This window comes from Tauraco erythrolophus, chromosome 5, assembly GCF_009769465.1.
Source record: "Tauraco erythrolophus isolate bTauEry1 chromosome 5, bTauEry1.pri, whole genome shotgun sequence".
Taxonomy (NCBI): Eukaryota; Metazoa; Chordata; class Aves; order Musophagiformes; family Musophagidae; genus Tauraco; species Tauraco erythrolophus.
Window position 1 is genome coordinate 53,580,943 of NC_141469.1, and position 14,691 is coordinate 53,595,633.

The following is a 14,691-nucleotide window of genomic DNA, read 5'->3' on the forward strand; positions in this document are numbered from 1 at the left end:
ACTTGACAGTCCTTGCTGTTAACCAAGCTTTCATACTCCTACGTCTGAGAAAAATACTATTTGGTAACAGATTTTTTTAAAAAATGTTTAATAAAGCCTGCCTTCATCCTCAAGGGTGTAGAACAGAAAAAAACAACTGTATATTTGAGACATCAATACAATAATTAAAAGTGGGTTTTGTGATATTTCTTATTAACAAGAATTACTGACGTAGGTACATCAAGACTTATATAAGAAAATAATGTTAATGGCAGTAGAAGTATGCCTCTGGGAAAAATGTGATAATTATTATCTTATAAATAGAAAATGTTTATTTAAAGCTACAAGCAATTTTCAGTCTGACAAGATATTGTCACAGCAAATACTTAGATATATTCAAAAAAACGTAAGAAATCAACATCTAATTTGACAGATACAAATCTGAAACTTTCTACTACTCACATCATGAAACAGACAACCCAAAACCCAATATGATTTTTGTTACCTCAGGTATTGTAATTGTAGCTCAGCACATGACACTGCTTCTAGACATTTTCATTACTGATTGATTTTCTAAGCATTATTTTCTTAAGTTGTAGACAGAAAGAAAACATAAAGGAATTTTAAACTATAATAATAAAGTATGACAGTGTCTAGACCCAATAGTGATTTGGGTTGGTAAGGAACATATGAACAATCAGATGAATTGTAGAGGTGAAGAGACAGAAGAAAAACCATAGCTAGCATGGAAAAAAAAAAAGAATCTAAAAGTAATGTGCTCATAACTAGCCATACCTCAGGACATCATATACATGATTTACCAGAACCAGGTGACTCCCTCCACTCACTTTGGCAGTAACATAGCTTCTGGCCAGCAGCTCGTGCTGTGGGCACCTCTCTTTTTGTATGACACTATAGCAGGCCGTTCATTTGGTTTCCACTCTATGCAGTATGTGACATTATTTAAGCTTACAGTTTGAAATATTATTTTACTGTTTTCTTTATAGACTGTAGTTGGAAGTTTATCATACCTAACAAAGTAACATTTTTTTATACAGGTAATACACAAATACTTAGCACATTACACCCAACCTTGATACTAAATCAAGAGTTAGGATGAAATCAGTAAGTTTATTACAACAATAAATATGAAGAGGGCAAGCAAGTGGCTTGTATCTCTTGAAAAGACCTTATGAATAAAAGGATGACTTTTCTTGGTAAGATTTTAAAATGCCAAACAACTACACACGAAGCTCTTGCTGTCACTTCCAAAATGTGTTGAAGCAGCTGTATTTTCTTTTCTGCAAGGGTTTGGTACTCTACAACTGATTTCTAAAAATAATAGGAAAAGTTGGTATCGTCTTGAGTTAGTGGGGACCATATTAACTACTGTGAATACACTGACAAGGTAGTAGTGCTGCATTCTTAGAGAATTAAATAATGGATAGACAGAGTAGCTTCCTTTGAAAACATCTTTATCTGGGCTACACATGAGACCTGCAAAGTCTTCTCCTCATGGTATTAGCCTTCAAACCTTTCTAAAGGCAGAAAGTAGCATGTCCACAATTGACGCTGGTATAAATGATGATTGGGTCACAAATTGTTGGCAAGATATGACGAAAGCCACATCACTCTATCGGACATTACCGGCAAGAGAAACCAATGTAAATTCTTATTGCCCTGATGGATAACTACATTTGTTGGAATATTTTTCTGTTTAGTATAATTGGAATCAATCACTATTAAAACTGCTACAGTAACTTAAAAGCATTTGGAGAGTGTGGTCCTTCTGAGGCTCACACTAGGGTATGTCACAGAATCACAGAATGCTTGAGGTTGAGAAGCATCTCTAGAGGTCATGTAGTCCAACCTCCTACTCAAGTAGGGACAACTAAGGCTGATTGCTCAGGACCATGTTCAATTGGCTTTTGAATATCTCCAAGGATGGAGGCTCCACAACCTCTGGGCAACCTGTGCCAGTGATCAGTCCCCCTCACAGTAAAAAAGTGTTTCCTGATGTTCAGATAGAACATCCTCTGTTTCAGTTTGTGCTTATTGACTCTTGTGCTGTCATCAGGCACTACTGAAAAAAAGTCTGACTCCATCCTCTTTGCACCTTCCCTTCAGGTATCTATAAACATAGATAAGATGCTCTCTGAACCTTCTGTTCTCCAGGCTAAATGGTCCCATCTCTCTCAGCCTTTCCTCATGGGAGAGATGTTGCAGTCTCTTAATAATTGTCACGGCCCTTCACTGGACTCTCTCCAGTATGTGTCTGTCTCTCTTTAACTGGGCTCTGGAGAGCCCAGAACCAGACACAGTACTCCAGGTGTGGCCTCACTAGTGCTGAATAGAGGGGAAGGATCACCTTCCTCAACTTGCTGGAAACACTGCTCCTGATGCACCACAGGATGTCCTATCTTCTACTGAAAAATACTCCCAGCTGGGATACAGACACAGACCATTTCTTTTTTTAAAGTACTTAATCGTAAAAATAATGTCTTCAGGTACTGATTACTGAGTAGAAAGCACTAAAGCCCTCAGTTGAGCTTTAGGAACCACTAAGGTTTTGGAAAAATTTTATGCTCCGTATTTTATATTGGTGGTGACTAGGCCACATCCTAGCCAGTACGACATTACAGTGAAAGATGATTCAGAGGAGGTTTCACTCATTCAGTCTTCAATCTCCACCTTGAAAAATTGATTGACTACATAGGGAGACCCAACTAATTCTGCCAGGACAAGGTACTAAATCCGAGGGACTTCAAGATTCTAATCTGAGAGTTTGTTGCTTTCTGGTTCAACCATGGATTTTTGCCCTGGCCACTTTCAGAAACAGAGGTGCAACTGTACTCAAAACTCCAAAATCATGTGTCTTAAACAACACATTTGGACACCTCTTTGCACTCCTGAAAATCTAAAGGAAGAATGTGCATATAACTTCATCATCAAGCTGTACATAAAGTCAGTTATTACATAATTTATGTGTTTCGTCATTTAATAATTCATTTAATAATTTTTTCTTCTTGGCCACAAAGAACAGTTTTGACATGAGTACCAACAAGGTCTAAGTCAGCATGCCTTTACTGGCAATTTTCTTGGCTTTATGTTGTCAACTAGAATTCCCTTTTTTTGCTAAGTCGATACAATTAGATTACTACAGAGACTTCATTACAGCCACAGGCAGGACAGCAGCTGAGGTACACAATTTTCTCCCTATGATGCCAGTACTCACTAAACAGTTATTGGAACAATTGTCTATAAAAAGACAATAAATGTTTGCATCTTTGATATTGTTCTCTAATAAAATTATCACTTCAAAAAAATGGATACCAGTGAGCTGATACTATTACCATTATTACTTAGTAAGAACATTTATGGCTGTTCTGTGTTTAACATATTTAATTGTAATGTTCACTGCACAATTAAGTTCACAGCATGTTAAGAAGAATAAATAATCATGTAATGAATAGAATCATATTTTTCCCACTATTCTGTGACTTGAAATGTTTCTGAATAATAATGTGCTATACTGAATTGCTCAGGAAGCTGGATTGAAATATGTCTCTGTTATGATGTTTCCTAGTAATATGCTTTTTAAGTTACATTTTCAATAACCAGAACAATTCCAATATATTTTCAGTGTATTTTTTTAAAGAAGCTTTGGTTTCAAAAACTTACTCATTACTTCATTATTTAGCTTTAACTACATCTAAGCCTGCATGTTGTGTTTTAGAACAACTTTTGAGATGTTCTATCCAGCTGCACTGCCAACAGAGTGTTATTATACGGATAACTTTAAACTAGGTGAGATCACAGAATCAGTCTAGTAGCAGCAACACAAGAGTCAGTATAGCTGAGTTGCCTTAGAGAAAAGCAGATACCTGAGGAGATAAGTAGACTGATAAAAGATATCGCAGCTTAAAGACCTAGCACCTGTTATAGCTCTCTAGATTTTATATAAAATATTCCTACTAACAGATAAACAGAATAATTTTATCTTACTGAAGAAATTCTAAAAGTCTACTAACATACCACATAATCAGGAAAACCACAATAAATCATTAGATTTCAGTTTAAAAAACATCTTTTTTTTTTTATTCCTGTTGGGCCTTCACATCTGTCACTCTACGTATCTCAATAAGGCAGGGCATATCCACAAGAACTGTGACCAGCACTTTACATTTTCTGATCAACTTCCTTTCTTAAGGCCACTGAGAAGATAAGATGGAGAATGAGTTTTTTAAGGATATTCCGTCAGGACAAAACCTGGCAACCATATCAATGGAAGACAGCAGGACAAATATTTCAGCAGCTTCACACAAAATGGCACCAGCTTTCCTCTGTGAATGACATGTTTGGTTAAATCAGTACTAGTAGTAGATGGTGGCACAGACAAGTGTAATCTTCAAGATTCAGGAAAGAAGTTTTAAGAGTGTCAGATTCACTAAGGGAAACAAACTCAGCTGGATTGGAAGAAACAGATGGAAAGAACACTTGAACTTTCAGAGGAAATGTCCTCTTTAACTAGTTCGTTCCTACCTATAGATAGGTAGAAGAAGTAGTCTAAAATTCATGTCGTGGGGTTATCATGTAGTCCACAATCACAGAACAGGAAAGAGAAGGGAAATGTGAACCAAATAATGGATTTATAGAAAGATGAAGAACAAGCTTTTAAGTACTGTTCCTTTCCCTTTTATGTGCATACATGTGTAGTGCAACTCTGACGTATGGCTAGGAAACAAATATTTGCAGATCTAAGGCCACCAGCATATCTCTGTTCATTCATCTCTGTTAATTAAAACTAAAAATACATGGGCCAGATATTAAAGAGTACAGAACTAGCCACGCTGAGTAAGTGTTATGACGTGAAGAACAGGAGTATTCCTTAAAATGACAATGACTACACTTTGGGTTTGACGTGTACTTGTTAAGCTGCTTCTGTGATGTAAATAGCCGACAGTAACAAGTCCCAAAGTGACACTGAGCTTTTAATTCACCAGTTTAATCTTAATGTGAATTTCATGACCTCATATTCCCCATCTTTTGAGAAGATTTCTTAATCAATAGTAATTATAATGATATCAATAGTAATTATATCAATAAGAAAACAAAAGTCTTGGTCTTACAAGAACATAAGCATGGATCAAATCTTACTGCTGTCCAGAGCTCTAAAAATATAAGCTATATTTCACCTGTCTGCCTGATAGAGTACAGCCAGAAAATAGCAGAATTTATCTTAATAGAAGAAGATAGATCACACTGCTAGAATTAGATTTAAAAAATACATGTATATATATAGCAATCTCTCATTTTATAGCACCTACCAATATAAGATCTTGCTCCAGTTTAAAAGAATAAAATCTAAAAATTAAAACAACCGGTGCATTTTACCATAGGATAAATATTAACATTTTGGTTATCACCATTGTGCTGAAATAACACTCATGAACAACCCAATAGTTAAACTATTCAGAGAGTATTCTAATTAAATTGCATTGATAGAAATGGTTGGAGAAGCAAACAGAAAATACAGATTTCAGTTATTAATCTATAATTTGACCATGTATTTCAAATGATACCATAAAGCAACTGAGAACACCCGAGTTGTTTACTCAGACACCAGGAATCTAAAGCGAAATTACAGCTCCATTGCTTAAGTTTACATGTTTTTAATTTAATATGACATATAGGACCGAGTCCCTAATTTATTTCCCTTTTTGTCTTCAGCATTTCCTCGCTTCCATTAAGCTCCCTCATTTTCCTTGTTACTAATGAATTTAACTGTCCCCTGCGACTAGTAGTGTCGTAGTAGTAATTTACAATTACTAGTAATTTACAAATGTGGTTTTACAGTTCTGGCCTGTACCTGTGCCCGCCTCTTTATAAACAACAACCATGGCATTTTAATATAGTAACAGAAGTCTTCTCATCTTTCCAGCACCCACATGGCATCTCATACAAAAAGCCCCATATCAACATATACTGAACACAAAGTGAAATTTGTAAACTTTGAAGTGAGAGTAACCTTCAGAATCATCTTCCTCAATGACCTGCAAAAAGCATTACAAACACAACAGTGGAGAAATGTTGGCTTTTTACTATATGAGATTTGGAATTATTGTTTGCTGCCCTTTTAAAACTTTAATAACTAAACAACTCAGTTCTATGTTATAAAAGCAAAAGAACTTTTACTTTTTTTTTCAGATTTTAGTTGATATTTTGGAAAGAAACATAGCAGGTATGTTTGAAAGCTCTTAAATGATTTAAGATCACAAGGTGAAAAAAAATTGATAATATTTTCAAAAGATATTTTAAATGCAGTTGACAGTATTAAAGACATAATATTGCTTTGGAAAAGGAGTTCTAACCCCCTAAAGCACCTTGGCAAAAATTTAACCTTAGAAATTTTTTTTCCTCAAAAATAGAAACACATATCTTATTTTATTTTTTCTTATAAACATCTCCAAGTTTTCACTTTCTCCATTCCATTTCTGTATGCGTTTTCTCCTTACAGAAAACCCATGTAGAGGTACATTCATTCCCTAATAGTCAACCTGCTCAGACTTAGTAGGACACAAAGCACTGAGGACAGTAGCTCAACCACACAAGGGTTGTTTTGTTACTGAACAGAGCTAAATTGGCATTACGGAGTTAAACTTTTTCCTCTTCTTTTTTTTTTTTTAGGCAATCAGAAGGATGGTGCCAACATCATGGGTGAAACAATAGAACTGAAGTAAAAAAAAAAAAAAATTGAAGTAAAAAAAAAAAGTTAAAAATCTCCAATCCTTTCAAGTAATGTGAGAAATCCAGAAAGATTCATCTATATCTCATCTTTACTGCATTCAGCTACTTTCAGTTCTTCACTGGAGGGAACTGGGCTAAATCCTCTGATAGTCCAATGAGGTTTTTCCTGACTTTCCTCAAATGAGTAATGAAAATTAAATGAGACTCACCCTACATACAATGTGTTTTCTGTGAAAAGAAAAAAGAATCAACATAGCTTGATGAAGAGAAGACTGACTGGAATTGAACAAATGAAGCCTTCTTTTTATACTAAGAAGAGACCGAAGCAGCATCCAGTGCCTATGACATTTATTTTCTAAGATACTTGTAAGCAGTGTTGGAAGAATTGAATTAAAAAATAGCTGCTCTTCTCTGGAAATATACTAAGCCAGCTTTATGAATAGACAGTGTGCAGCTGTGTGTCCCTGCAAGAAGCTAAGGTCAGCAAAATGGAAAATTGACAACATGAAACACTTGATTTGTTGAAGACTGTGTACTTGTATGGATCATCCAGCTCATAGATCCAAATCAAGTTTCTCGGCAATGCCCAGCACACAGGTGACACAGAGGGGTTGTAGAAGCAACCCAGCTTTGTATTGCATTGAGGCAGAGAGGACCCACGGGGAGCTGTGTAGATCACTCAGCCCTGAGGTGTCTGATGAGTCAGTGCTGCATTATACAAAGAACCAAAACTTGATTTGAGCCTTGAAATCCCTCAACAAAGAATATGCCCTGAGTCTCATTCCAACCATTGTCCAGTTTTTTGAGATAAGGTAAAGGGAAGCTGGAAGGTTTCTGCTTCAGCCGACAACTTTACGTACTCAGACAACTTTGTGTATTCAGACGATCGATAAGGGGAAACTCCCTGTCACACCCCCAGAGACCCCCTCAGGCATGGTACCTACACAGTCGCGTAAATCGGGGGATAAAAGCCCTGTGATTTGGGTTGGGAATCGGGAGCTGCTTCTCCAACTACACAGCTGGTCTGTGAGGAGATTCTTCCCCCCTTGATCCGGAAGCCGGCCAAGGTAACTTCCCTGGGATTGAGAGCCTTTACCTGGAGGGGTAAGGGATTATTTAGCAGCTTGAAGTCTGTGCGCTTGTGCGTTGTCTCTTTGTGTGCTGCCATAGTGCCTTCCGTGACTCTCTTGTGTGTTGTGACAGTGTATTGTAATAGTGTGTATCTTGCTTTTAAACTGCAGTAGTGCATTCCTCCATTCTTTCCATAAAAACCTGCAATAGTGGCGTATTGAATCTGCAAGTGCAGTTTGAGTAAATTGTTATCTTGGACCTTACAGTTAAACCTGTAAGCGCAGTGCGAATAAACCGGTTGCTTGGACCTTGTAGTCGAGTCTCTTTTCGTCACAGGGGTCAGATGTCATTACTCAGTATGATTTTTGTGAACTGGATATTCAAGGGAGATTAGGTACAGCAAAGAGAGACAGACAAACTCCTTAATGATCTGAAATAAGAGAAAGACTGGAAAACAAAGATTTTCGAAGATGCTAGTGTGGAGACAGCTATAAAAAGACAGAACAATGAGATGTCCTCCAGAAGCCTGTTTTAGCCCTACAAGTGACTCAGACTGGAATTTATAACTAATTAGATATGCATGGACAAAGGAGAAAATCCTGCTTAATGACCTGTGAGGAAGACTGGCCTGATCCAATCAGTACAGTTATGTAAAGGAAGAATATATGGAAAGAAAAGAAGAAAAACATCAAAAAAAAAAAGAAGGGACAGAACTACTGTTCAAGAAGCAACAAATTTTGCCGTAAAGAAAGAACTGGGAGAAAAGCCAAATCTTCACTGTTAGAATTGGCAAAAGCAAGCTAATTTTCTGTGTATTTTGGGAAGGCAGCTAGCGCATCAGCAGAAAACACCTTTGCATACTCCAGAAGCTGCCTCTGACTGTCAAAAAGCAAGACGTAACTCTTACTGAGCAAAATCTAGGAAATTCAAGAAACTTCCAGAGTCAGCAAAAATTCTCAGCAACACAGCAACAGAAAATATAAAAAAGGCAACAGATTATTTCTTCAATTGTTTGCCTTTACCAACATATCACACTTGACTTATCAATAAGTGAAAGCCTCTGCAATTTCCTTTAGATAAAGTCTGTCAGGTTAATAAACGACATGTTGTACTATAGAGTTAATTTGGCTAGTGTAAGCTACCAGTAACTAAGAGTCATTCATGAACACTCTCAAGCATCTCAACATGAATTACAAAGATGCTAGTGTCATAAAATCATAGAATGGTTAGGATTGGAAGAGATCTCAAATATCATCTAGTTCCAACCCCCCTGCCATGGGCAGCGACACCCTCCACTACATCAGGTTGCTCAAAGCCTCATCCGGCCTGGCCTTGAACACTTTCAGGGATGGGGCATCCACAACTTCTCTGGGCAACCTGTTCCAGTGCCTTACCACCCTCTGAGTGAAGAATTTCTTCCTTATGTCTAATCTAAATGTGCACTCTTTCAATTTAAAGCCATTGTGCCTTGTCCTATCACTACATGCCCTTGGAAAAAGTCCCTCTCCAGCTTTTCTGTAGGCCCCCTTTAGGTACTGGAAGGCTGCTATAAGATCACCCCAGAGCCTTCTCTTCTCCAGGCTGAACAGTCCCAACTCTCTCAGCCTATCTTCATAGCAGAGGTGCTCCAGCCCTCGGATCATCTTCGTGGCTCTCCTCTGGACCCGCTCCAGCAGCTCCATGTCCTTCTTGAGTTGGGGACTCCAGAGCTGAACACAGTATTCCAGGTGGGGTCTCAGGAGAGCACAGTAGAGGGGCAGAATCACCTCCCTTGATCTTCTGGCCACGCTCCTTTAGATGCAGCCCAGGATACGGCTGGCTTTCTGGGCTGCCAGCACACATTGCCGGCTCATGTTGAGCTTCTCATCCACCAGCACTCCCAAGTCCTTTTCCTCAGGGCTGCTCTCAATCCATTCTCCGCCCAGCCTGTACTTGTGCTTGGGATTGCCATGACCCACGAGCAGGACCTTGCGCTTGGCCTTGTTGAACTTCATGAGGTTCTCACAGGCCCACCTCTCCAGCCTGTCAAGGTCCCTCTGGATGGCATCCCTTCCCTCCAGCGTGTCCACAACACCACACAGCTTGGTGTCATCTGCAAACTTGCTGAGGGTGCTCTCGATCCCACTGTCCATGTCACCAACAAAGATGTTAAATAGCACTGGCCCCAGTACTGACCCCTGAGGAACACCACTCATCACTGGCCTCCACTTGGACATTGAACCGTTGACCACAACTCTTTGAGTGCGACCATCCAGCCACTTCCTTATCCACCGAGCGGTCCATCCATCAAAACCATGTCTCTCCAGTTTAGAGACAAGGATGTTGTGTGGGACAGTATCAAATGCTTTGGATAAGTCCAGGTAGACAATGTCACTTGCTCTTCCCCTATCCATCAACGCTGTAACTTCATCATAGAAGGCCACCAGGCCACCAGATTAGTCAGGCAGGATTTGCCCTTAGTGAAGCCATATTGGCTGTTACCAATCACCTCCTTATTTTCTATGTGCCTTAGCATAGTCACCAGGAGGATCTGCTCCATGATCTTGCCAAGCACAGAGGTGAGACTGACTGGCCTGTAGTTCCCTGGGTCTTCTTTTTTTCCCTTTTTAAATATGGGAGCTATGTTTCCCCTTTTCCAGTCGGTGGGAACTTCACCAGAATGCCATGACTTCTCAAATATGATGGATAATGATTTAGCAATTTCATCTGCCAGTTGCCTCAGCATCTGCGGATGAACCTCATCAGGTCCCACAGACTGTCCCTACCCATGGCAGGGGGGTTGGAACTAGATGATCTTTGAGGTCCCTTCCAACCCTAACCATTCTATGATTCTATGACTTGTGCACCTTCAGGTTCTTTAGATGGTCTCGGACCTGATCTTCTCCTACAGTGGGCGATTCTTCATTCTCACAGTCCCTGCCTTTGCCTTCTGTGACTTGGGCTGTGCAGCTGGAGCTCTTGCCAGTGAAGACTGAGGCAAAGAAGTCATTGAGTACCTCAGCCTTCTCCATATCCTGGGTAGCTAGGTCTCCCGTTTCCTTCCAGAAAGGGCCTACGTTTTCCCTAGATCTCTTTTTATCACTTTTTATCCACAGAAATTTTTCTCGTTGACCTTGATGTCCTTGGCCAGATTTAACTCTATCAGGGCTTTAGCTTTCCTAACCCTGATCTCTGGTTGCTCGGACAATTGCTCTGTATTCTTCCCAGGCTACCTGTCCTTGCTTCCACCCTCTGTAGGCCTTCTTTTTGTGTCTGAGTTGGTCCTGGAGTTCCTTGTTCATCCATGCAGGCCTCCTGGTGCTTCTGCCTGACTTCTTCTTTGTTGGAATGCACCGCTCCTGAGCTTGGAGGAGGTGATCCTTGAATATTAACCAGCTTTCTTGGGCCCCTTTTCCCTCCAGGGCTTTATCCCATTGTACTCTACCGAGGAGATCCCTGAAGAGGCCGAAGTCTGGTCTCCTGAAATCCAGGGTAGTGAGCTTGCTGAGAATCCTCCTTTACTCCCTAAGAATCTTCAACTCAACCATTTCATGGTCACTGCAGCCAAGGCTGCCCTTGAGCATCACATTCCCCAGCAGTCCTTCTTTTTTGGTGAGAACAAGTTCCAGCAAAGCACCTCTCCTCGTTGGTACCTCTACTACTTGAAGAAGGAAGTTATCATCAGTGCATTTCGGGAACCTCTCGGATTGCCTGTGCCCTGCTGTGTTGTCCCTCCAACAGATATCGGGGTGGTTAAAGTCCCCCATGAGGACTAGGGTTCATGAACATGAGGCTGCTGCTATCTGTCTATAGAGGGCCTTATCCACTCGGTCCTCCTGGTCAGGTAGTCTGTAGCAGACCCCCACTACTATGTCCCCTGTCCCTGCCCTTCCTTTAATCCTGACCCATAAACTCTCAGTTGGCTCCTCATCCATCCTCAGGTGCAGCTCCATGCACTCCAGCTGATCTTTGACATAAAGGGTGACACCTCCTCCTCTTCTCCCCTGCCTATCCTTCCTGAAAAACTTGTGTCATTCCAAGTAAACTCTAGCTCTACGGAAAGCTAATTCTTTGCTCATTTCAGCATAGTATTGAGTCAGTTATCCCTTTATAGAAAATTACCTCATCATTGCCCTAACACTAGACATTCCTTCCACTTCCAATGTCCCTCTCAAGCTCTCCCCCATCTGCTAAAGCAACAGGGAACCTAGCATTTTTAGAGTTCTAAAGCTTTCCATTCCTTGCAACAATATAATAAACACACTGAAAATAATAAACGCTTATAATTGTTTTCTTGACTCAGATTCCTTAGTTATCTGAAATATTTTAGAGATTCTGATCAAAGTCCTCTTAGAAATTAAATATCCCACTCCTTGTCCATCCTCTCCAAACTCTGACTTCTCTTTCAGAGCAAGGCATTTTTTTCTTTGGCATGGATTCATTTCAGCAACTTTTTAGGCAACAGCAGTTGCAGACACCTAATTCCTCAGGCAAGTGAATCACACATAAACAGTATTCTTCTACTGGAACAAGCACTGGGTAAATAAATAAAACAGTCTGATGCTCCAGTGTACATTTTTTCGGATTAACCGAATAGGATGTTTGACAAATATCGTACATCCAGATCATGTATACCTGTGTCATTAAGAGAACTGCTTTCTTGGATATCTGAAAAGGCACTTGGGAGCAGCAGAAAGAGAAAAATCTGTCTTCTTTCTGAGTTATATAAAATATTAGGGATTTAACAGTTAATGTGAGAAATCTCATTATAATATGTGGTGACTATAATTTGCTGTTGGATTATGACCATCATTTCTAGTTCATGGCCTGTGGTCTCAGTCCAATGCAACATGGCTTAAAACAGCACTGTTTCTGAAAACAATCTCCTTCTTAATTTCTAAAAAGCTACTGAAATTGCTTTCTTATTTCAGCCTCCGGTCTCTTCAAGTAACCTATGATCAGGCTTAAAAGCCATTTTGGTCTTTATTTACTCCTAGCATTCAGATTCAAAAAGACTAATCTGCTGGAGACATAATCAGCATTTTGTCAAGCAGGGCTACATGCAACTAGAGAACCAGCATTGTCTCTATCTAATTGCATAAAGTACTTGAGGCTATCACAAACCATAACTTACTGCAAAATTTGAAAGTCACACCTCTTTAATCTCGGACTTCTAGCACAATTAAATAACAAAAATGTAGTATTTAATAACAAACTCTAAGACATATAATTGTCTTCCTTGTAGAAAGATAGAAATAAAAGACATTAGCCTAATAATGTACTACTGGAAGGTACACTGATAATTGTGAAAAACACAGTCCAAAACTTTTAAATATGCACTATAGTATTCTATATGTATCAAAGTTCCTGATTTATTTAATTGCCTGAACTGAAGACAGCAGTTAACAAAGAGGAATCTGGAACATGCAGATGCATCACTCTAATCCTATCACTTTGCAGAAGCTGGGAAATTTGCTGTTCTTTGTACAATAGTTAACTACTAATAATTGATAGACGTAGCTTTTATACAGCAGTTACATCAGGAAACTCATATTACCTGAACAAATAATTAAAATGGTGCTACAGTTTTGGAATTAGAATGAATAAGCAGGTAGATTGTGTTTTTAAAATTTAGAAGAGATCATTTTAAATGTTAGTGCTATATAAATACAGAAAAGAATTCAAGCAAAATTTCACTGACCAATCAATGAGAGAATATTTTCTTGAAGCCCTGATTTTATTTAGTTGGGATTTTTTTGATGCATGACTTAACTACATCATTAGAGACAAAAATCTATTTGGTGAACGTCAACTTATTGTGCAACATTACACAACGGTAAGCCTCCAAATGAGTAATCAGCATAGTATCATTGTGATTCTCAATTCCTGGTTTTGTTTTAGTTTTTAATTCATAACTCATGAGAGATCATGAAAAGTAGTTCCTGTGAAGTCAGATAAAGAAATATTTAAGAGAGGCCAAAGAAATACAAATCAAACACAGGAAATACACGTCTCGGGGAATGATGGGAATTAGGTAACATATATACTGAGCTTTTAATGAAGAACAGTGGAGTAGGCCTACAAAAGTAAGCACCAACAACTAAATACATGAGTAATTCGGGGGGGGGGGGGGAGGGAGGTGTTAAGCAGAAATATCGGTCAACAAATCAGGATCCTTTCAGAAAGTACTGATTAACCAAGGAAAAAGAGGTAAAATGTAAACACTTCACATACCTGTTTCAACTCTGTTTCAAAGAATAATTGACTTTCTAATGAAATGGAAAATAACAACCTAAAATTAGAACTAAGAACAATACACAAACATGGTTTCATAAAACATTTATGTTAGTTCTCATAAAGGTTTTGCAAAATTAATTTCCAGTGAATTAGCTATGACATCATATAAAGATATTTTTGCGGAACTGATTAATGAATTACCTAATTGGATGCAGCAATTATGAGACTCTCTTTACTTCTTTTCATTAAAAACTTCAGACAATGGGTACACATCATCATTTATGCACACAAATGCCAGTGAAGATAAAGAAATTATGTTCACAGAACTTTAAAAATCCTAGTATAATGAATGCTAAAATAATCCTAGAGCTATTTTATTATTTCAAAATATGAGCTGGTTCTCAGAAATAAACCGAGAATAAAAAGTCAGTTGTTAAGTGGGAAAAACAATTTTAGAAATTATCAAAGGAAACAGGAAAAGTGAGGCTGGTGATGAACAGGAAAAAAGGTAAGCGAAGCCAAGGTGGTTTGGCACAGACAAGAATAGCAATCACTTTCAGAATTTATAGTCAAAAATATCATATTGTAAAGGAGGGTAATAACACTATTTCTACACCTCAGAGAAGATAGAACTTCAAATACTGCATTTCTGATACTTCACCAAAAAAAAAGGAAAAA